Raw genomic sequence first — 24,167 nt, 5'->3', positions numbered from 1 at the left:
AAAAAAAAAAATATATATATATATATATATATATATATATATTTGAGAACTTCTTAATAATTTAATCGTCTTTTAACTTCTTAAGTATTTATCTTAAAGTCAGCATGAAACGGATGTTGCGATAGTCGTTTCTTCCCTATTGTAACCTATATCTGAGTGAAACAGCTTCTCGAACAAGAATAAATGTAGGGCGGGACTTGATTTTGTCAATGGGGAATTGATTGGATGGATGTGGTTTGCTATTGGTGGATCTCATGTGAGTGACAGGTTGCCCCGCCCTCATGCCAGTAAACACGTCATCAGAGAAGAGATGTTGTTGCAAGAGGGAGGGGGAGGTTATTTTGATTAAAGATAACGAGGGCACATGGATTTAAAAAATGAAGTGCATGGATAAATCATTTATAATAAACAATGCAATATTTCATGAAAAATAGTAAATTTTGATTTCATGGTGATTTTAAGAACTTTCTTAATGTTTTTCTTAAGAAGATTTTTGGGAATCCAGACAGACTCTTTTGACTCGCAACTATCTAACAACAGAAATGCATTAGAAATCATCCACAACACTCTAGCATCGTAGTGGCAAGTTTTGCACGACAACACCACCCACATTTTCACCAGAATCTTGTTGTATTTATGATTTTGTGGATGATCAATATTACAGCGTATACCGCTGGAGCTGTCCATCACAGATCTGTCCAGTGGGCAGGAGCTTATGTGCTTCAGAGTGCTCATCACTGGCCTCCAGAGCTGTCAATCATCGACAGACATTACACAGTCTTGAGCGTGGTGCACTTGACCTTGGTCATTAGAAGAGGCTGTATCTGTATCTCGTCAGTTTAATACATCTGACGAGATCTTAATGAGGCCATTCACCTTGTCAGGATCCCTGTAATGTGAGCCCTGACAGCACTGGGAAAACACTCAGATATACACACACGCACGCAGTCAGCGAGATCCTTTTTTAAGGATGGAAAAGGGCCCAGTCACTGACGGCTGTATGCCGACACCCACGTCCTGATGTCATATGGCCCTCATGCATATTCGTAATGATCTAGAATGTTCCAAAACTATTTTTGCCCACCGGTACCTTCAACTCTTGCTGTCAGACCCTCGTCAAACTAGACGTATGCAGACCAAAACATCCCTTAGAAATGATATGTGTTTCACAACAATATAGGCCTATTGCGTCAGGTATGAATATGCAAAAGAAATTGTAATTATGAGTTTAGGATGAGATCTGGGATCTAGATTTATCCTTCTGGAGTTCTGAATCTTCTTTATCGCTCTCATTTTCAATTGTCAATCTTGTCCTACATACCAGACTCTCTTCCTTTTTTTCTTAATCTATTTTTAGCTGTTCTCGTCTCTATGTTACTCCCAGTTTTTCCTCCCCATTTTTCACCGTTATTCTTTCCACTAGTTTCCTCCTCATATTCTCTTACTTTTTCAATTTCCTTTCTCTGCCATTTGTCTTTCCTTCCTTCCTTTCTTCCACCCCAAATGGAAACTAAATGTAAAACCTACTTTACATTATTAATTCAAAGATGCATTAAATTGACATTTCTAATGTTACAAAAGATTTCTGGTTCAAATAAATGCTACTCATTTGAACTTTCTATTCATCAGCTGTATCACAGTTTCCACGAAAAGATAATGTAATATAATGATAATGATTAAAAAAAAAAAAAAATTGAGCAGCAAATCAGCATATTAGAATGATTTCTAAAGGATCATGTGACGCTGAAGACTGGAGTAATGATGCTGAAAATTCAGCTTTGATCACAGGAATAAATTACATCTTTAAAATGTATTCAAATAAAATAGTTATTGTAAATTATAATAATATTTTACAATATTGCTGATTTTATTGTATTTTATCTAATAAATGCAGCCTTGGTGAGCATAAGAGACTTCTTCTAAAACAAATCAAACTGACCCAAAACTTTTGAATGGTAGTGTTCAAAGTTGTATCATAAAAATTCAGTATAATATTTTAGATATACAACCCAAATGACACGACATTTTTTAAATTTGAATAAAATGAAAACTAAAAGACTTTCAAATCACATGAGCCAATATTTTATTCACAATAGACCATAGATAACATTACAAATGTTTAAACTGAGAAATTGTACAATTTTATGCACAAAATGAGCTCATTTCAAATTTGATGCCTGCTACAGGTCTCAAAATAGTTATGTTTACCATGGTGTAGCGTCTCCTCTTCTTTTCAAAACAATGTGAAGATGTCTGGGCATCGAGGTTATGAGTTTCTGGTGTTGAAATTTGGTCCCATTCTTGCCTGTTATAGGTTTCCAGCTGCTGAAGAGTTTGTGTTCGTCTTTGACGTATTTTTCTCTATAGGTGAAGATCTGGACTGCAGGCAGGCAGTTTTGCATGATAGAGCTTTAGTTGGCATCTGCAGATGGCACGGTGGATTGTGTTTACCGGTAATATTCCTGGGCACATTTAGTAATGTCATTGACGTCAGTGTCGTCTGAGGGCCCGAAGACCACGGGCATTCAATAAAGGTCTTCGGCCTTGTCTCTTATGCACAGAGATTTATCCAGTAAATTCTGGAATTTCGGGTTGTATATTATTTCAGTCTAGGTTTGTCACGTACTGTACTAGTACCAGTACTATGGGTAACAGTTGGTAAAAAAAAAAAGGTACCAGCATTTCTAGAGTATATTCGTTACCTGCTGACAGACACTGCTTTTAAACGCTCTCGTTCGTGTTTGTTTGAGCGCTCTCTGAGCGTCAAAGGTTTCTATTTGCATTGTGTTTTTTTAAGTGTTGAGCATTGTAGCCAAAAACATCCCTTCATTTTAACCAACAAAGCATAAACACAAAGTATATAAGACATTCATTGTATAATTAAGACAATCTTTTTATTATAACATAAGTTTTCACGAGAGTGCTCTTCTCTTGCTTTCTGTTTTTTACCCATTCACAATCTTTAGTTAAGTTTAGTTTTTCATGCTGCTAAGTATACTGCAAAGTTTCTGGATTGACAACCATATTTAAATTCAGGATCGAATTGGAAACTACAAAGATTGAGTGATGGTACTTAAAGTTGTAGTATGTAATATTGACAGCTAGTGGTTGAAATGGGTATTGCAGTCCAAATTCAAAATATTGGAGAGAGTTGTTTCACAAGCCTTCTCCTCCTCAGACTTGACACTCATGTGGGTTGCCAGATTGAGGACACACAACAGGAGCGAACGCAATTGACAATGGAAGGCGAGGAGACTTACACACCTTAAGTTGATTTATTCACATTTTAATATGCTCCCATTGGTAGAAATTTTTAGATGGATGCAGAGGCTTTTAGATCTGCAATATCTGACCCAGTTTGTTTGCTGGCTTCCACGTCTGCAATACGCTGTGTTTTCCACCAACTGGCAACCCAAGGTGTCAAAATACTGCTTGGCAGGGGGCGGAATCACAAAAAAAAAAAAAAAAAAAAAAAAGACATTGCAACATGGAACACCCATTTCAAAATAAAATAACTGAACTTAAAATGAACTTAGTATGTTTACTAAATATCTGCAAACATTATTGTAACAATTGGTTGCACACAAAGATGAGGATGTAGGATCTAAGTGCAACCAGTATTTTAATAAACAAACTTAAAACTTTACAAAACAGAATCTTCAGGACAGAACTGGAACATAACCAACATAACACAACAGAGAACTGAACTGAATTAAACACAGGGCTTAAATACACTGAACAAACAAAGGAACTAATTATCTAGACACACCTGAACATAACTAACTCAATCAGTAACCATAGAGACCAACAGAGGGGAGAATGGAGGAATACCAGACTAATTAACAGAACAAGAAAGCTTAGTACTCAAACAATGAACAGAAACACATTCAGAACAAACTCAAAACAAGAACAACAAAACAACTCAAATGTTACAGTAACCCGCCCTAACGGCAGACGCGACCTCGCGCCGTATTATATCCACAAGGGTGGGATGGTGGGTGCTCTGGAGGCTGATGAGGATGTGGCTAGGTGGGACAGGAAGCCTCCAGGGTCGCACTGGCTGTTTGGGGGGCAGTTCATAGCGCCATGGTGGCGCGGGCAGCTCAGGGGGCCATGGCGGTGCTGCCTCCGTGGCCTTCACCCGGGGACTTAGCTTGGCCACTATGGCAGAGGACATACTGCCCCCCCCTCTCTGGACTCGGGACGGGGACTGGAGCCATCACTGGACGACGGTCAGGGGCAGGCATGTTGGTTTTCTCCTCACTCTCCACGATGGTAAAGGGGGATCCATTGTGGACAAGCACCCACTCCAAGTAATTGAGGAAGCTCCCCCGAGGCCCATCTCCAGGCAGACGTGCTCTGGTCTCAGCATTGAGACCTGCCCGGAAAAACACACAGAGGCTGGTGTCATCATAATCCACGAAAGGAACCAAATCCAAATACCTCTGTGTGAGGGCCTCGAGGGACAGATCCCCCTGGGAGAGGAGGAGAATTATCACTGCTGCTAGATCCATATTTATAGGGTCCGTTCTTCTGTAACAATTGGTTGCACACAAAGATGAGGATGCAAGTATTTTAATAAACAAACTTAAAACTTTACAAAACAGAATCTTCAGAATAGAGCTGGAACAACCGACATAACGGAGAACAAGACTTGGAGCATCCGCATAAACCTTGTGCGCTGTATACAAACTTTAGTAAAGCTCAGAAATAAAGCTTTATTTTAGTAAAGATATAGGCTCGGTAGCTTCTGCAGCACAAACACAAGCATGTAGTCCGCTATTGTTGTTGTTGTTGCTGTTTTGTGCTGTTAGCGGTGTCTGACTAGGGTCGACACGTGGGACAATGACATTATCGTTTGACAAAATATACGGATTCGCTGTACACACGAAAACGCACGGGCGTTGTTTTCAGATTTATCCACTCTGGGACCAAGTTTAAAAAAATATCGGTTTCACCTTCTGAAAATGCCGGATCCGTCTGGACGAAACGACTATACGATACAAAAGTTTTGCGTATACAGCTAAACTCGTCTCCGTGTGGACAGGGCCTCAAACAATGAACAGAAACACATATTCAGAACAAACTCAAAACAAGAACAACAAAACAGAACAAAACACAACTCAAACATTACAATTACTGTATTTTTATGCTTTAGTACAGTCAAAAAATACGTACAAAACAGTTTTTGCTCTGGTACCAAAACTGGTACTGAGAACAGCAAAATTTTACTGGTATTGGTCCCGACTACTGAAGTTTTGATACCCTGACAACCCTATTTCAAAGGAGTTATTTCATTTTTATTTAGCTGGCACATGTGCAACAAACAGCACAGGTCATCATATCTCCCACAGTCACTAGTGAGTTTCTCAGTCACAAAAATGTCCAGACTAATCCTAATTTACTTCCTTATATTTCTGTTTTGGTGCCACACATGTGTCAGCACATGGCGCTCTGTGGTTACGGCAATAACAAAGAAAAACACTTGGCTTGCTACTTTACTGCTGATGGTAAATTTTCATCTGTCTAGTAACTCCATTTTATTTGCTCGCCAAAGCCAGTTTTCACTTGCATTTGGTGCTTGGTAAGTGTTAATTTTAGACCTTATGTGGAGGTGATTTTAGGAGCAAAAATGTAAGTTTCACATATAAATCTTTGTTGTTTTCCTAATGTTAATGTTGAACCAATAAAATAGTTCTATAGGCTACAATGGTTCATTTTTATTGGTGAAGCACAAGTAAACAACATACGAGGATGTCTGTGATTATCTGTGGCCAAATCAAAGACATAATCAGAGTCAATTGCCTGCAAATTCAATATATGCACTAATTGTCTAACTTTCCAAAAAGTAACTTCAGTTTAAAAGATTATTTAATGAATGCAGGATGTCTTTAGAATATGAACAAAAACCCATGATTGCTCTTTTTTCTGTTAGGAACTGATTTGTAATGTCTCACATTGAACCACAGCTAATTAGCCTCGTTAAAACATCAATAAGCTCTTCTTTAGAATCACACCATGGCAAATTTGCTTCTTAAAGTTTCTCATTTTCTTTGAATCAAGTAACTTTCTAGTGAAATTCGATGGTGGAAACATGCTATGGAGAGTCTCTGATATTAAATACACTTGTTTAAAGCAGTGAAGACTGTTGTTCTAGGTGGCTCTGAACTCTAGTACACCTTTACGATTGTTCATTTGTGTTGGACAGAGGCTGGGATTGCCTTCGGTCATTGGCTAGAAATGTCTTGCTGTAATTTACTTCATGTTGGTGTTCAATAGTCATTAAAGAAACTAATTGGGAGATCCCCAGCTAGTATGGATTGAAGACTGAAAGCGATCGCATCTCTATTACACAGAACGAGCGGAAGGGAGGAGCTGGGAAAGACGAGTGTGTGATTAGTTTCTAGATGAAAACAGAGGAGGTGATTTGTTTTGCTCCCTTGTTGATCTACAGCATGCTTCAATCTCCTATAAGAGAGAAAAGTCAGAAATGAGAGTGATAGTATCTCAATGAACTGCATTAGAGATTAAATGGAGAGCAAAGGAGATTTTTATAGACAAAAGGAGTATCCTGCTTCTCAGATGTTTATCCTGAGAAAAAGATCCCAATAATCTAGAGATCTTAATAATGGCTCAAACTCAGCGAATAAGTCAAAGATTTCCATATTTGATTACATCTGATGCATTTTTAATGATATTCTCCAAGATCAAATGATCTGAGCTGCTTATTTTATTTTTATTTTATGACAACTATGGACTCATTTGTGCCCATTTTTTCCTCCTGAAGGATTTTAAGAGTCAAAGTTGATACTTAAAAGAAACTTCATTAAGTCTCAAGAGCTAAAACAGCAATAAAGTGTGAGCTGGACCCATATAAACCCATATAACTCTGTGTGTGTGTGTGTGTGTGTGTGTGTGTGTGTGTGTGTGTGAGAGAGAGAGAGAGAGAGAGAGAGAGAGAGAGAGAGAGAGAGAGAGAGAGAGAGAGAGAGAGAGAGAGAGAGAGAGAGAGAGAGAGAGAGAGAGAGAGATACGCTCCTCTACATGCAGTATTGATGCCCGGGGTGTATGTAGGTCACTGATGGTTTCCCAATGATGGAAAAAGAATGAGATTGGGAAGGAATAAAACAGTAGACTTTGAAATATGAGGAAACCTTAAAGGAATATTTTACCTAAGAAGAAAATTATTGCATCATTTTAATCTCCCTTATTTTATCCTAAAATTATTATCCTTTTCGGCGAAGTTTCGCGGGCAAAAAGTTCTGTTGTCTATGGTCAATAGTATATGTATAAAGGCAGTGGCCTTTGCAATTCAGAGGCCTGTTTCAAAGAATCAATCAGAGGTCCCCCAAAGAGAAAAAAAAAAAAAACAATTGTGTGCAATGCGACTGCAATTAGCCTGCTTTATTATCTCTGTTATATTACACAATGTTATCTCCTATTTCACTCTTATATGAGATATAGTCCATTTATAAACACATTCTATCTCTTTAGCCAGAACAATTGTTTAAATCACTACCAAAAACAAAAACTTCGTCACACTCTCAGCCCCTCAGCTAAAATGAAATGATACTAAAACTGCCAGAAGGTGGCGGCAAATCATTGTCTTAACGAGTGAGTCATTGAGTCATTCAGTGAAATGATTTTTTCAAAATGGCTGATTCATTCTGGGACGAAGCAAGTGAGAGTGAGTCGTCGAGTCATTCTAGACCGATTCGTTCAAAAACACAGATTCATTCAGTAACTAAATTAAAATTGTATTGCTTGGAGTCACGCAATGGCTCTCTACTGTTTGGTACGGAGCCCCGCACATGACCTGCAGGAAAACAAGTAAATCATGCACACGATTCCTTCCCTCGATTTACTATATCATGAGCACGATTTACTATTTCATTCCCTATATATATAAATTGCGCGCGCAATTTAGCAAATCGAGGGAATGAATAAGTAAATCGTGCGCATGATTTAACAAATCGAGGGAACTAATTAGTAAATCGTGCGCGCAATTTAGCAAATCGAGGGAACGAAATAGTAAATCGTGCGCATGATTTAACAAATCGAGGGAATGAATAAGTAAATCATGTGCATGATTTAATAAATCGAGGGAACTAATTAGTAAATCGTGCACGCAATTTAGCAAATCGAGGGAACAAAATAGTAAATCGTGCGCATGATTTAACAAATCGAGGGAACTAATTAGTAAATCGTCCGTATTACTTAAATCGAGGGAACAAATTAATAAATCGTGCACATTATTTAGCAAATCGAGGGAACGAATTAGTAAATCGTCCGCATAACTTAACAAATCAAGGGAACGAATTAGTAAATTGTGCGCGCAATTTAGCAAATCGAGTGAACAAATTAGTAAAACGTGCATGATTTATAAATCGAGGGAACAAATTAGTAAATCGTGCACATGATTTAGCAAATCGAGGGAATGAATTAGTAAATCATGCGCATGATTTAGCAAATCGAGGGAACGAATTAGTAAATTGTGCGCGCAATTTAGTAAATCGAGGGAACAAATTAGTAAAACGTGCACGATTTATAAATCGAGGGAACAAATTAGTAAATCGTGCACATGATTTAGCAAATCGAGGGAATGAATTAGTAAATCATGCGTGCAATTTAGCAAATCGAGGGAACTAATTAGTAAATTGTCCGCATGACTTAACAAATCGAGGGAATGAATAAGCAAATCGTGTGCACAATTTAGCCTTCTATTTTTTTTCCTGCATGTCATGTGCGGGGCTCTGTAGTTTGGAACTATTTTCGTTAGCAAAATAGAGAAAAAAATTAAAATATTGTGTCTAAAATTTAAGTCACCTAATATTTACTTATTATTTACAATTATTAGTTTATATTTACACTAGAAACTTATTAAAATCAATAATTGCAAATCAGTTTGCTCATTTCAGGAAAACTGCATTGCTCATGCGGTATTGCTTATAAATATTAAAAACAAGAACTTATACAGAGAAATTTTTTACACCCTATCTTGGATTTTGGGGGCAGTTTTATTAACTTTGGTGACATTTTTGCTTCAAGCCACCAATAATTTCCGACCCTGCTGTGTGCGCAGCATGATGTGATGGCGGGGGCGGAGGGGGGCTCTTTTTTGAGCTTGGAGGCCTGGGTGAAACATAGTAAAGGCCGCATGAATTCCTATTGAATTGACTGGATTTTGCCTGTGAAAATTCGCCAAACAATGGTAAACGTGACCTGTTCCATAGCCTTTAAGTCAAACAGTAGCTTTTGTGTGGTGAAAAGAGTCATTACTGACTGAAAATCTTCATCTGCTGTAACTTTTAAATGTCATTGTGACTTGAATGAACATCATTATTGATAAACTTGCCATGACACGTCTTTATTTTAATTTTTGGATGCACTATTCCTATAAGGACGTGAAGAGGACAGATTCCAAGCACCCTTTGGCATTACACTGGTTTGGTTTGAGGGAAGCATGTGTTGGTGCTGAGGATTTGTGCGTGTTTGATGGTTGAGAGTAAAGACACTCTCTGTGCTCAGGGGGATTCGGATCTGTCTTCACTCGTCTCTTAATTACACCCTCCCAGAGCCTCGCTGACGGGTTGCCAGATTGTTTATGGTGGAAAGCGTCTGGGCTGGAGAGGCTCTGTGTGAATGAGTTGCCATGTTGAGATGTCAGGACCTGTCTGGAGGGATTCTCAGGTACAGAGTGCCAAGTGATATGAGGAGGAAACACTGCTGCACTGTGTGTGTGTGTGTATCAGGTTTTTCATTCTGGGGACCAATTGTTCCCAAAAAAGATAGTGAAACCTGAAATAACCCACCCTGTGGAAAGCAGCCAAAGTCCCCATGAGGAAAACAATTTCATAAGCATATTAAATAATGTGCTAATGAAAATCTAAAAATGTGACATCTCTTCTTTACAGGTGCAAGGGCGGAACAACCTGTCAGTTACATGAGATCAATCATCCAATCAATTCCTGATGGATCCTGCCCTACATTTTTTCTCATTCGAGAAGCCGTTTCACTCAGATATACAATACGATATGTCGTCATTGATTAATAACTTGTGTTTTAGTTTTGTCTTGCGGACGGGGTGAGTGTGTGTTCAATAATTGATGTTGAACAGAATGAGCAAATGGTTTGTCAAAGTCTGTGGTGAATGTGCTGTTGTGTTCTGATTACTACGATTTCTTCAGCTGTTGCCATGGGCAACACATCGGACAAATGCAAGGAAAACACAAGGGTTCACACTCGACCCCATTCCACCACACACACACACACACACACACACACACACAGAGACACGTGTTATGCATTTCATTCCCCTGATAATATACTGGAAATTAAATTCTCAATGTTTTGTTGTCAGTATGTGCAATAAACAAAGACTCAGAAAGAGAAAAGAGACAAAACCTTAACGGAAATGACAGGACAATATAATCACTGCACCATCAATCACTGTGTGTGTGTGTACGTGTGTTTGCGCATGCATGTGTTCGTGTTTGTGCGTGTTTGTGTACGTGTGCGTTTGTGTGTGTATGTGTTCGTGTTTGTGCGTGTGTTTGTATGTTTGTGTGTGTGCGCGTGCGTGAGTGTGTGCACGTTTGCATGTTGCGAGTGTGCGTGTTTGTGCATGTGTGTGCATGTTTGTGTGTGTATGTGTGTGTTTGTGCATGCATGTGTTCATGTTTGTGCGTGCTTGTGTGTTTGTGCGTTTGTATGTTTGTGTGTGCGTGCGTGAGTGTGTGCACGTTTGCATGCTGCGAGTGTGCGTGTTTGTGTGTGTTTGTGCATGCATGTGTTCGTGTTTGTGCGTGTGTTTATATGTTTGTGTGTGCGTGCGTGTGCACGTTTGCATGTTGCGAGTGTGTGTTTGTGCATGTGTGCGTGTGTTTGTGCATGCATGTGTTTGTGCGTGTGTTTGTATGTTTGTGGTGCTTGTGTGCGTTTATGCATGTGTGTGTGTATGTTTGTGCATTTGTGTACGTGTGTGTGCGTGCTTGTGTCTTTGTGTGTGTGTTTTTGCGTGTATATATGTGTCTTTGTGTGTGCACGCTTGCGTGTGTGTGCATGTGTATGCGTGCATGAGTCTGTGTGTGTGCATGAATGTGTATGTGTGTGCGTTTGTACATGTGTATGCGTGCGTGTGCGTGCGTGCGCACGTGTGTGTGTGTGTTCTGGGATCTTATTGGTGATAGTGATTTTGTAAAGATTTTCTCTGTGTGTTTGGGGACCTCAGTGTCTTCTGTCTCTATAAATAAAAGTCATGTGGGCTGCAGTGAAAACAGGCCTGCTGAAGGAAATAATGCATTCAAAACCCTCAATCAATGACTATTTACATGAACATATATATCGACCTGCATCTCACTCCCTAATTGTGGGACAAGAACAAAGATAAACAGTGATAAACTAGCACTGTTTCAGTCCCCAGTGAGCTCCCTAACTAGACAACATTTTAGAGCATCATTGACATAAAAGCTGTTCCAAATTATAGTGGTAGTAAATAGTAGAAAATCATGCTGCCTTCTAAGATGCAATGTTTTTGGATGTGTTCTTAACAGATATAGCAATCCCAGAATGCAACAAGCTATGTGAAAATATTCATCTAAGATACCCAAGAGTTGAGAGAAATGTCAGTTAGGTAAAAGTAGATTAAACTACTTAAAAATGACCATGTATTCAACATGTAACAACATGTGATTTCAACATGGCGGCCATCTTGAACAGGTATGACTGGAGTTTCATGTGAGTGCACGTCAGTTTAAATACTCTCATTGGAGCGAAAGAAGTGTGTTTTGTGTCAAATGAGGTGTGGGACAGTTAATCTCTTCCCCATGATACGTTCATCCTGGTTTATATTGATTTGTTTTGGACAGTCAGAAATACACACAGACACACACTCACACCAACACACTGATTGAGCAATGGCTGAGATCGATATGAGTTCATTCATTCAGTCTGGAAGGAAACAGATCAATACAGCACAGAACGTATTACACCTGTGGAGCGACACACACACACACACACACACACACACACAACCTCATATCCCTAACCATTTCCCTTCAACATGAGCTAAGAGTTTAATTCTTTTATGAACATCTATAGCTTCTACAGTTACTACTGCTGTGAAATCAAATTAATATGGGATATTTTACAAGCTTCTTACACAATTACCAGATATGAACGTTTCTAATACTGATCCATATTCATTTAGAGAGAATATTTTAATTTAAAGAATATAAACATGCATTATTAATATTTTAATATAACATGCATTATGAATATTTTATTATTATTATTATTATTATTCAAAGGAAATCCCATTTTCATTTAGAGAGAATATTTTAATTTAGAGAATATGAACATGCATTATGAATATTGTATTATTATTATTGTTATTTAAAGGAGATTCTATATTCATTATGAATATTGTTTTATTATTATTCAACGGAGATTTCATATTCATTATGAATATATTATTATTATTTAAAGGAAATATTAATATATGTAAATAGGAACATTTTAATTTAAAGAATATGAACATGCATTATGAATATTTTAATGTAATGCATTATGAATATTGTATTTCATTATTATTATTATTATTATTCAAAGGAAATCCCATTTTCATTTAGAGAGAATATTTTAATTTAGAGAATATTAACATGTATTATGAATATTGTATTCTCTTATTATTATTATTTAAAGGAGATTCACTATTCATTATGAATATTGTTTTATTATTATTATTATTATTCAAAGGAGATTTCATATTCATTATGAATATTTTATTGTTATTCAAAGGAAATATGAATCTATGTAAATATAGGAACATTTTAATTTAAAGAATATGAACATGCATTATGAATATTTTAATGTAACATGCATTATGAATATTGTATTTTATTATTATTATTCAAATGAAATATTAATATATGTAAATAGGAAAATTTTAATTTAAAAAATATATACATGCATTATGAATATTTTAATGTAACATGTTATACATAATGAATATTGTATTTTATTATTATTATTCTTCAAAGGAAATCCAATTTTTATTTAGAGAGAATATTTTAATTTAGAGAATATTAACATGCATTATGAATATTGTATTATTATTGTTATTATTATTATTGTTTAAAGAAGATTCTATATTCATTATGAATATTGATTTATTATTATTCAAAGGAGATCTAATATTCATTATGAATATTATATTATTATTCAAAGTAAATATAAATATGTAAATACAGGACAATTTTAATTTTGAGAATATGAACATGCATTATGAATATTGTATTATTATTATTATTATTATTATTATTATGCATGTTATGGTTTTATTGTTGTAGTCTAATCATCTTTTAGATAATATTGTGTCAAAAAGCAGAAATAAAACCATAAATAAAAATGATATGGTATTGGTCATAAAAACAATATCAGTATTGGGTGATCCTCACAGTAACTGTAGAAAATTTGCATTTGAAGTTAGACACATTTGGAATGTAACGCTGCTACAGATTCCTGTCTCAGTTGCTGCTGGATGTGAGGGTGTGAATTGGAAAATGTATTCAGTCTGTTTCCTCTGGATTCCATTGGGATTTACCTCCGTTAACACCTCAGCATGACACTATCACACACGTACACACAGCTGCCCTTAAGAGCTCATAGTGAACCTGTACCGTGTGAAATTATTCTAATGTTTTTGACCAAACATGAGCAGCGTCAAACACAAACACCCTAATGAGGCCTGCATAAGAACAGCTGGTGAGCACACACGCTCACACAGACCCTCTCTAATGAGTCCCGTCTCAGAACTGTCACCCTGAACTCTGAAACGCCAGCTGAAGAATCGCAGCAGATGGGAATGAACCATTTTTAACTCTGGATTATGCCGCCATTCATTCCCCCTTTTATTTAAATAAGAAATGGTATTTTTCGTGATTTGCAGTGTGGAATTCAGTTACATTTTTGCTTTATGTGCATTAGAGGTGGACTGAGTTTCATGGTGATATTGTATATTTGCAAATGAATGAAATGAACTAGATGAAATGAAGTTTCAGTATTCAGCGGAAACAGTCCTATCTGTAAATACATGTGTTGTTTGATTATTTAATGGGTATTCAATCAAGCTAAACATTTTTAAAATAAATAAATAAATAAACAAACAAATCAGCTGATATGACACAGGACATAGTTTTGTCAAAAAGCCAAAAGTATAGACCTACTTATCTGTGTTTGTAAATTTTGTCATCAGCACAGTCCACTTATATCCAGCTCACGTGCAAAGTAATGCTGCCTTCATGTGCTCTCAGAATTTGCCGGGAGTTTGATTGACAGAAGATCTATCCCGAATCCGCCGTTATGTCCGATAAAGCAGTCAGGACAGTTAGTAGATTAAAGGTGCAATGTGTACATTTTAAGAGGATCTATTGACAGAAATGCAATATAACATACATAACTATGTTTTCAGTGGTGTATAAAGACGTTACATAATGAACCGTTATGTTTTTATTACCTTAGAATGAGACGTTTATATCTACATACACCACGGGTCCCCTTACATGTCAAGTCGCCATTTTGCGCCGGCATGATTCTACAGTAGCCCTTAATGGACAAACAGCTGTACACAGAGCGTTTGCTTGCCTAGCTACACTCTGTTGTCTCAGACGATGACATACGTAATGGTCATACGTAGCTTCTCTATATTGCAATTCACAACCTCACCGCTAGATGGCGCTAAAATTTACACACTGCACCTTTAACGCCGGTGGACTTGAACTTGAAAAAAAAATGGCGATCTGTAATGACACATTAAAGAGCCACAAAACGGTATTTATTGTTTAAATTTCTTTAAAAATTACAAAATTTGAAATTTGAGACTTTGTTTCATATCAAAAGTAACCTGCTCTGTCTTGTCTGTTAGTGTCCTCTTTGCTCCACGATGTATTTTTCACTGTATGAGAACATGCATGATGTGTGGCGTGAGAGCGGCTTTTCGGACATAACAGTAACTTAAGGGGGCAGGTCTTTGCAAACGGTCAATTATCGTAAATACAAGTTTCCTAGGTAAAAATTGCACACGAACACCCTCCCATTTTGAAACTTGAACGCGATAAGCTCGTAATCACGACTTTAGAAGTGGGAATTATCACATTTGCGACAGCACGTGAAGGCAGCATTTTAGAGTATATTAGTTTCAGCGGCGTAGGTTCCAGAAGTATTTTTTCGATTCATTTCCCCCATGCCATGAACCAAACCAATCAGCTACGAGGTCAATCATAATATTACAAACTTTGAAGCAAAAAAGTATTTGAAAACCTGAAAAAAAAAAAAAGACTGTGTACTTAACAACTTTAGTGAGAGAAAGAACTACAATCCCATAAAGCATTGCAAACACGATAATCGAATTAAAAGCAATGGAGAAATATAAAACTACTCATTTAAAAATGTTGATTATATACAGTATAAATAAATATATATATATATATATAAACTATATTTTAGATTTATTGCAAAATATGCATATATTTAAATATTTAAGTATTGTGAGAGTGTAGAGGCCAACTCGATTATGTCATTTGCAGTGCTTCATGGAAGTGGGCGGAGCTAACGAGATCTTTTGGCACGTTTTGCTTGTTTCAAGTCTTGTTGTGCCCGAAATCGAATACTACCCTACTTTGGTGTGCGAAAAACAGTACTCCAACAATGTAGTTTGTCCGAATACATATTCGAAAAACAGTAGGCGAAAAGTCCCCGGATGACCTACTACTTTTGGCAAGTTTCTGAAATGTGCATATAATGGACACTTTACTATCCTATGAATCCACAGGAGGGGATTTATGAATGACAGTGAAGCGACGCAACTGATGCTGGTAGGTCACGTGACAGTAACAATATGGTGGATGTAGTACGTCTGAATTACATTCATACTACAAGCTTTAATACTATATAGAACATACTTTTTTAACGGTCGGGAAGTGTTCAAACACTTTTCTGTACAGCATCATGGGTAATGTAGTTTTTCACCACAAGTTAGGCTGTTAAACAGGATTATTTTAAAAATAAGCTGAAATAATGCAGGCTAATGGCTTCAACAGAAACATATACTATCGATTAACAACCTCGTAGCTCACAGTAGGGCTGTCTTTAAAGGTTTACAAGTTATTGTTAAAAATCAGTTTGCCTGTGGAGAAATCGAGTGTTTACTTCTGGAACCCAACTGTTGCACTCTATTGAGTGCTCTAAAATAAAGGTCGAAAGACCCGCTAGACAGACTTTGTGACCGTCGCATCTTGTGTCTTTTGCAGCATCTCACACACAGCATCATCTTTTTTAAAAACACTTTTTTTTTCTTTTCTTTTTTTTGCAGTCCGCTGCCCTGCTTCTTGCATTTTTAAAGGCAAAAAGTCATTGGTGTGAATGGCCCCGAAGCATATGCACCAAAATAAAACTGGGCCATAAAGTAAAACTCACACCAAGTCCAAATTTGTAAAACCTCAAGACAAATAAACCCTACTTTATATGTAAAATATTTTTGTATGCCTGTACATGTGAGTATGTGTGTGAATCAATCAATTACTACAACAATAAAATGATTGACAGTAATGACAGTTACCCAGCAACAATTCAACTTGTCAAAGAGGTTTAGGTTAGAGTTAGTGAAAGCAAGTTTGTAATGTCTGGATTGTCATGCTCCTGCATATTACAAAAAATCTTTATTACACAATACGGTTGAGAGTCTAGATTAAGGATTGTATGGTTAGGGTTAGTGTCGGGTTAGCTGGTATTATATAATACACATTCTGCTATATAAATAAATGTAAATGCAAAGTTAAGTTGAAGGTGGAGGTATAGGGTCAGGGTTAAAATAACACAACTGACATCCTCTCATCTTCAGTCGGATCTTAGAACTGCATCCTTGATCTTCTGCATCAAAATACAATACCAGAAATACTTGTATATCATCTGATGTTTGTACCACACGTCACTTTCTAAAAAGCAGAAAACAAAGCTCAAGACTGAGAAGCGCCATGGGCGAGAGTGTTTTCTGTAGTTCTGAGCTCCTCCAGCTGAGACTATTTTCAAAAGCATCTTTTTTTATCAGTTCACAGGCTCATATGACTGATAAAACGAAGTGACAAAGAAAGAGAAGCAGAAAGAAAACTTGAGTAATGATTAAGAGAATGACACTCTGAAGGTAAGAAATATATCTGACGGATAGAGAAGCGCTGAGATCGTGTTGATAAGGTGATGGAGGGATTGTTTTTGGAGGAGTGCGGGTGGATTGGTGTGATTGGAAGGGAAACGCTGAGGAGTGTTGATCATGACTGTCAGGTGTGTGTGTGCGTGTGTGTGTGTGTGTGAGAGAGAGAGAAAGAGAAAGAAAGAGAGAGAGACTGTCCTCATTAGTATAGAGGTTTAAGTTTAAACCTGTCAGTACAGGGAGACTGCAAATTCACCCACCCGCCCACAATCACACTGTCAGTTTAACGAAGAGAATGAAAGTATTCCTGTGGAGAAGAAGATAAAAATAGTCAGAGAAAGAAATGGAGAGATACCAGATAAAACAATAAGAGCTTATCATGGAGGAATATTAGCAAAAACTGTCTGTTTAAGAGGAGGAATTCATTTTCACAACAGGCACCAGACACAATCTGATGTCATTTTAATTATGTATATTATAAATATAAATATATGCTTTATATATATATATATATATATATATATATATATATATTCATTATACATGTAATATTAAATATATATAATTATTCATTTAAACATATAATAGTATTATAAATTATACAGAATTATATATTCCAGATTTTATGCATAATTAAATATATAATAACTGTTTTATGTAATATATAATTTTTAATATATATTCATTATACATTAAATATTTAATGTATAAAATATTAAAGTTACTATGTGCCACAATAATGTAGTGTCATACATTAATTCTTGATTTACTGCTCAGCAAATATTATTATATATTTCATTAATTGTGACTAACATATAATCGGCCATTTTCATGGTCTTTTAGGGTACTTGACACCACAACGATGCTTAAAACTGAGAAGTTTTTGGCAGGCCATTAGATGGCGATAAAACACTATAGACTGAACATGTAATGCGCATGTGCATGATGTCATCGTTTTCACAGATTCGCGTTTTTTTTTTACACGGAGACCCCTTAGTTTGTTTCTATTCAGTATTCATACTCCTTTGTTCTACTTCCCGCCAGTCTTTAGTTGTCATAGTAACTGTTTTGGTTTCGTTATTCTGTCCAGCTGTGTATTATTAATGATCATTGTTTGTCTTAGTGTTTATCTGCCTGTGTTTTAGTTCTGTTTCAGTTGTCGTTAAATGCAAGAACTTAGTTATGGTTATGATTTTAATAAAGTAATTTGTGAATTTATCATCATCTGTCATCTACCTTCCTTCATGACAGTGACCAGCATATCAAGTAATATGATTAAAAAATTGTATTGTTCAACTCTTTTGAAATGGTTTTGGATTCTTTTGTTCTGCGTTGTGGTTGTTTCTTGCTGTTCTCAGTAAGCTTGTTCATTGATTCATGTGTGGCTTCTCTTTTGATATGCCATGAATTTTTGAAGTCTCTTGTGTCTTCATGTGTAAGGTAGAGCTTTTGAGGTGTGATGTGAAAGTGAAATACAAATGCAGTTTGTTTAACAAAAGATCATACTGTACAAGACAAGAGACTAAACAAAACTCTGCAGATGACATGACTAAACCTGGCTTAGCGTGACAGAACTCTTCAAACTTATAAAATGGAGTTAAAACATTAATTTAGCACTCATTTAGCAAAAAAAAAAAAAATTGTTAATCAACAACATTAAGTCCTGGGTATACTTACGCTAGTGTACGCGCACAGTTGAATGCACAAAGCGTAACGTTACTTCATTCGACTCATACGCATACACAGGCGTTCGACGCATGCGCAGTTTTGAGCAATCTCTCGCCACGAGCTACAACCCATGTGAATATCTTTGTATTCTTTCATGAGTTGTACAAATGAGGGTATTTTCTAACCTCTTCGCACAATCTCTCATCTATGTAGGCCTCCATCGTCGCTGTAGCTTGCATGAACTCCGGTCTGTTCTGTTTATGCAGTTTTTCTTTGACTACCTTGTGAATCGACGCCCCCAGAGCACTGTTGCCACCTTGTGGATAAACTAATTCATTTGAAAAAACAATTAAATGCGCATGTGCGACCTGCGAGTACAAAGTACGTGCGGTTATAAAAATCCGGTGGTGCGCGTACCCTTCTGATGACTAAATTTGCGTCACGCCCACTGTACGCTGACCCTCGCGTACGCGTAAAAAGTGAACTATACTTTGGGCTTTATGACACTGAGGTGAAAGAGCGAGCTTAAATTAAGGTTTGTTGAACTCATGATACATTCATATCTCTGTCTTTCTTTCTAGTGTCTCATTTCAGGAGCTCAGCTGCTATAAAGATCCATTTAATCCGTCTATCTACAGCCGCGGCCTCTTTCTCTCCTCGTTCTCTCTCTCGTGCTGAAGTGGAAAACATGGTCAGCATCACCATCTGTGTGTGCTGAGGATCAGGTGGGCTGTTTGCTGCGATTAAACGTCTTCTAATCCTCCGGCTGCTCTTCTCAGAGCAAACAAATAGAAAGAGGAAGAGAGGAGTGTGAGTGATGTTCGGTTTGTAAAAGAATGGTTCTTTATGATTAATTGGTTTTACACATTTGCATATCAAACTCATGAGAGAAAATTCAAGCCCTTTTTTGTATATAAATGTTATTTTTAATTGTGACATATGTATCATATAGGCTATTTTATAATATTAATATTTCTAATAGGCCTATATAAAAGAAACCTTTAGAATATCATCATTTTGGACCGCTTCTGTGAATTCAAACAATGCGACACCATGATTGTGTGAACAGTGTAATTTTGCTTTTATGCAACAGTTCAGTAAACAAGAGGTTAATGTTGAGTAACATACATGGTCATACTCCTTCAAACGAAGCTAAAGCTGAACATTGCCTTTCTCTGAGCAACACATAGACAGTAGTGGCGTTTCATTCCTAAATGATTTAGTGGTTTTGAATAAAGTAATGACTCAATGGCCCCTTTCACACATATAGTCCTTACTGGTAAATTACCATCAAATTACCGTTAAGAGATCATGTGTGACCTTTTCAAAAATACCGGTAAATTGGTTCTGGCAATTTACCAGTATGAGAAGTTGTAGCATTACTAGTGAATTACTGTATGATGCTGTGTGTGAACAAAGAATAAAGATTACCGGTATGAGCATGTATGAGGTCCAAACGGGCGTTCACTTCATGGTGAAATTTCAAAGTTTCAACTTGTAAAAAGCGTTCATGTCCTTGTAGAGCTTGTAACCACATGACCACTGTACTAACTGACTGCTGCAAATTCATTTTACTCATTGATAGTGTCGCCATAGAAACACAGGACGTTGTGGTGAGAAATCGAGTCCCCCCAGGAATCGGGTCTCCTTTAGGACCCCGAGTGATCCCATTGGTTTAACAGACTTTTAATGGGTAGCATTTTTAGTGCCTGATAGAGCTGCACGATTAATCGTAAAAAGATCGCGATCTCGATTCAAGCACCCACGCGATCCTACTTTATTATTGACAACTATTCTCCCGCGTCTATTAAACTTTTGACAAAATCATACCGGAACGTTCAAATCTGTGTTCGTGCTGCCAGAGCCAGAGCGAGCCGTTTTGAATCACACTTTAGTTATTTCTGTGTTACAAATATTCACATTATCACAGAAGTACTGAAATATAAGCTTTAAGTTAGTATTTAAACACCGATGTCTACGACAGCGATCAAAATAGAGCAAACTACCTTTTGAAACGAACTTGGCACATCAAATAACGGTTAATATCAATTACATCTAATTCCACTAGGTGGCGACAACTGACTGTTAAAAAATGTATTTGTCATTGAATCGTTCATTCAAAAGATTCATTCAAAAACACTGATTCATCCAGCAATGAAACAAGTATTTATTAATGAGTCATTGAATTCATGCAAAACCATTTTTTAAATAATTCATTCAAACATTTTCCAGCAATTAGAGTCAGCTATTTATATTTTGTCAGAACCTCTAGTAAATTACATGTTATTTTGTTTGGTTGTATATTCAGAATCGTGGGAGAATCGTGATCTCTATTTGAAACCAAAAAATCGTGATTCTCATTTTATCCAGAATCGTGCAGCTCTAGTGCCTGATTATAATTCCTGCAAAATCACGTTATGATTTATGTCATTTAAAATGTGTTATAATGATCATTAATGTCTTTTAAATTACATATACTTCATTCATATACTAGTATATAACTGAAGCTATAGGTTGTGAAATCAAGCATTTCTCGTTCTGTTTTTTTTAGTTAGCTTACATACTAGCATAGCATACATCTACCCGATTAGCCTAGCTTAGCTTATATTATATTATGTTTTTTGCTTCCAATATAGTTCCCAATTAAATGTTTCAAATTAATGATATTTGTGTGTACTTAGCATGACAATTAATTTATTAAAAATGTATAATAGTAATATTATATACTATATCACATTGGTATTATTGTGTAAAATTTATATTAATTACTTTTACAGAACATATGTTGCAGCAATCCTTATCCTTATAAAAACTACATTTTTAGGCATGGTTGTGTTTATAGTTTTTTTTTTTAATTATGCAATACATAGGGATTCATTTTATATTTCATGTTGTTGCATGTTGTTTGTGCACTTAATGTAATTAACATCATACAACAGTGAAATAGGTTATAATTAGTCAAGACATCACGATAACAACTTTTGACTCGATTTCTCATGACAACGTCAACAGCTCTGAATAGAACATCACGTGTTATCTCGAGCCTACAGTAATTGCATCTCATTCATAAAGACACTTGTTTTGAACAAATCAGTTGAATGAACGATTCAGTGACTTATAATGAAAGTCACTTTTTGAATGACTTAATGACTCACCCATAAAGACATTCCTTTGCTGCCACCTGCTGGCGTATCAATGTTTAATCGCAGAAAGAGTCAATGACAATGTGATACAAACAAGCAACAGTCATTCCAGCGCTTTAGGTCTGTTATATCACTAATGCTGCATTTATTAGATCAAAAATACATAAACAAATTGAATTGTCTGCATATGAGCTTAATGCCAAGATTCTTTGACTTTACATTTTTTCTGTCAAAACTCACTCCTTGTTAGAAACAAACCTCCTCGTCAGGTTCATTCAGATTTTTCTGCAGTTTTTTTTTTGCCTTCTTTCAGTGCTGTGATCAAGACAAACTTCCCCTCATCTCTCATCTTCTGATGATGCAATTTCTCCATGACACAGAGAGCCTTCGTCATCAAGAGATCAGTTTTCATCAAGAGATCTTTCACTCCATGAGAAGCAATTGTTGTACGACATGACAGGAACAGGAGAAGGAAGAGGATATGACACCTCATCTGCGGATGAATAATTAAAAAACAGATTGATCAAAGTGGGGCCAAACGCACCCTTTCATTCTCTTGTCATTAATACCACGTTTGGCTTCTGTAGTAATTCATCCTTTTGTTCTCTGGCTGCGTAACATGGACGCTGATATTCTTGCTCCAGGGCTCATCAGGATGTCATATTAGGATCCTTTAAAGCAGCTTGATCCTCCTGACAGTGGCTGCATCTCTCCCAGTGAGAACACATCCCTCTGCTTCATCTCACACTGTTTCATGCCGTCACACTTTGACTTTCAAAGTTCAGAAATGCAGCATCAGGATTATCAGACCATCAACCTAATGTGTGTGTGTGTGTGTGTGTGTGGTGTGTCCGGTGCATTGCATGAACTTTCTGTACTTGCTGCCAAAAGCAGCCCATTACCCTGCAGTAATAAAATAACAAAGTAAAGAGCCATATGTTCATCATCTTTGTGTTGTAATCATTGCAGATAATTCAATTAAACACTCTATTTCATATCACTCACACAGTCACAGTCTGAACAAGGTGTGTGTTCGTAGTTAACACATTCACTTCATCCAATCTGAGTTTTGGTTTGCTGTGATTTACAAGTGTGCCTAACAACAGCTGATCGTGTCACAACTTCACTGCTGTGTGTCAGTATGACGCTTTTATTAGACAAGTCCCACAACACCCTACAGATCAGATAGATAGATAGATTAATGTGGTTTGATTGTAAATGAGTCTCTAAGTCTCCAGAGACAGACATCACAGACTCTGATGAATTTACACATCAGACGTGTCTCTCCTCCTGTATCTCTCTCTCTCTCAGTTCATCCTTCCAAGTTTCACGAGCTGTGATAGAGAAATGTTCTCTGGCTTCTCTTAATGTGAAGCACATTCCTTCAATTCACTTTCAAAGATACTCCTGCATGTAATATCGTCAAAGGGGCATTTTCCATTTCAAAGCTTTGCTCTGTCTCTGTGAGAGTGATCGCGCCCCAGTGTCCTCGCTGTGTGCATTCATTTCAAACACTCCTAAAGGCCATGTTTGCTGTTCCAGCTTTATTCTTTCATTCATGCATAAATTATAGCAATCTTTATTTCTGTAGCTGTCCTTTGTGACATCCTCTCTGCTTAGATCACTGGACATCTAATTCTCCAATACTGGCATTAAATACTGACATACTGCTTACTATATACTGCATACTGTCTACTATGTTTATTAAATGTAGTATGTGAAACTATGCAACAATAAACATTTCAATCTTTATTGTTAGGATCATCACATGTCCTTATTTTGCATGTTTACAGTAATTCGTTATAGATACATTTCTAAAAGCAGTTGTACTCGCGGGTCTATCGGTGTAGCTGTGTGTATTTACTTCGTTTTGTCACAGACTACTAGAATTTAGGAACTTAGCCGCCTGAAAAAAAAAAAAAAGTTTTGGCGGTTAAATTCTGAGAATCCCTCAGTCGACATTTCACTTTTGGGAGGAAGAATTTGAGCTGCAAAAAGGTAATTAAATTTATTTCATAATCTAGTGTTGTTTGATGTTTTAATTGTCAAGAAGAAAATTGTGTTTTTTTGTTTACATCTAGATGGTTTGCGATGGTACATAACGTCAGAATTTGGTCCTGGAGATACGGAGTGTTGATTACTAGGCTACGGTC

General features: G+C 36.7%; 1 protein-coding gene and 1 long non-coding RNA gene across 4 annotated transcripts in view; both read left to right on the top strand.

Annotated features, from left to right (window-relative positions):
* Window positions 1–11,421, top strand: part of LOC127503791 (uncharacterized) — a 34,064-nt gene extending 22,643 nt beyond the window's left edge. The window contains exons 4-5 of one of the 3 annotated variants that reach the window (XR_007927211.1): window positions 9,529–9,690; window positions 9,915–11,313. This is a non-coding gene — a long non-coding RNA (uncharacterized LOC127503791). Of the gene's footprint in view, window positions 1–9,528; window positions 9,691–9,914 lie in introns of all 3 variants that reach the window. The other 2 variants (XR_007927212.1, XR_007927210.1) reach the window with 2 other exon arrangements.
* Window positions 1–24,167, top strand: part of rpl35 (ribosomal protein L35) — a 518,047-nt gene that overhangs the window by 41,144 nt on the left and 452,736 nt on the right. The gene's annotated exons all lie outside the window — the stretch shown is intronic.

This window comes from Ctenopharyngodon idella, chromosome 21 (genome assembly GCF_019924925.1).
Source record: "Ctenopharyngodon idella isolate HZGC_01 chromosome 21, HZGC01, whole genome shotgun sequence".
NCBI classification, from domain to species: Eukaryota; Metazoa; Chordata; class Actinopteri; order Cypriniformes; family Xenocyprididae; genus Ctenopharyngodon; species Ctenopharyngodon idella.
Note: the sequence above shows the minus strand (reverse complement) of the source record. Positions and strands in the feature narration are given on the sequence as shown.